This window comes from Bos indicus, chromosome 2, assembly GCF_029378745.1.
Source record: "Bos indicus isolate NIAB-ARS_2022 breed Sahiwal x Tharparkar chromosome 2, NIAB-ARS_B.indTharparkar_mat_pri_1.0, whole genome shotgun sequence".
In the NCBI taxonomy this organism is placed as follows: Eukaryota; Metazoa; Chordata; class Mammalia; order Artiodactyla; family Bovidae; genus Bos; species Bos indicus.
Window position 1 is genome coordinate 20,862,860 of NC_091761.1, and position 1,365 is coordinate 20,864,224.

A 1,365-nucleotide genomic window follows, 5' to 3' on the forward strand; every position below is an offset into this window, starting at 1 on the left:
GGTTTTTCAGACTAAATGAATTTATTGATAGCCCTCAAAAGCTGTGACTATTCTATGGAGCACAAGACAACTATCTTTTCTTAGATTACCCATAAATAAAAAAACCAGCTGAGTAAGAACATTCCAAATTATTTTGAAGTGCTGAAACAGAAGTAGTTGAGGTTATTGCATTTTTAAGGGGACTTTCAGAGGTCATGATGAAATATAATCATTCATATAACAGAAATTTAATGGGAATCCTAGAAATAACTATTAAATTTAATTCATCTTTGCATGAGAACTTGGAAAAATGCCCAAAATTGAGGGGGGGCGGGGAGTAACAGTTTATGAAGAATGAATAGAAGTAATGGGAAAATATATAATAGAAGGGTTAACAGATAAATAAACCAGAAACCAAATGTTACTCCATTTTTGTAGATTCTAGGCCAGAGGTGTCTGACACTGATTAGTTGGCCATTGTTGTGCTCTACTGCTGTGATTGAAAATTCTATATATGGTTTTGACATTTTTCACCAACTGAAAACCAGCCTTTGGCTTTATTCAACAGTGTGAAATAACTTTTGGAAATAGTAACCTGTGGTTGAAAACATTCATGGAGTACTGTCCGTCTAGACATAGGTGAGGAAAAGGGCTCCCAGCACTCTTTAAAGATATTAATAAGTATGCAGGATGTATACCACGTGCAGTTTATTCCTTTAATCTATAAGAGAAAAAGCTGCTTCCACAGTTGTTAACCATGTTGGCATTTTACAACAGCCATTTTCATTTCAGTTTCCTCTCATAAATGGAGTATTTTACATAAACATATCAACTTGGATTTAAAAAAAAGTCTAAGGGTAATACAATGGGTTATCCACTGTAAAGTTGCTCAAGCTTTGCAACACGGGTCAAGGAAATTTTATAGGCCCTAAAATACTTTTTTCAAAGATTTGGAAGGAAACCCCCACTACAAAAGTCAACCAAAAAGTTTATTCAAAAAATTGACACCCAGCAAATACATCACTATAACTGTAATGTAGAAAGACACTTTAAAATGTTTCTATAAGATATTTAAGAAATTGCAGTCACTATCTTTGAATTATATAAAGGGGACCATCTTTCTTCATCCTTAAATCTATTTATAAAAAACTGAGAAAAAATTCAGATAAAAATTAATGGAATATGAAACAAAAGTGGAAAAGGTAAGCAGTTAAGCCAATAGAAATTATTCTGACATCAAGAAGTATTTGTAACAACAACAAAAAAGATTTGAAATCATCACCAAAGGCAGGAATTAACCAATGGAAGAGATATATTTCAAATAGAACTGATGAATAGGCTCTTGTATAGTTTGATCATGCACTTAATGAGAGGAAAGAATCATAT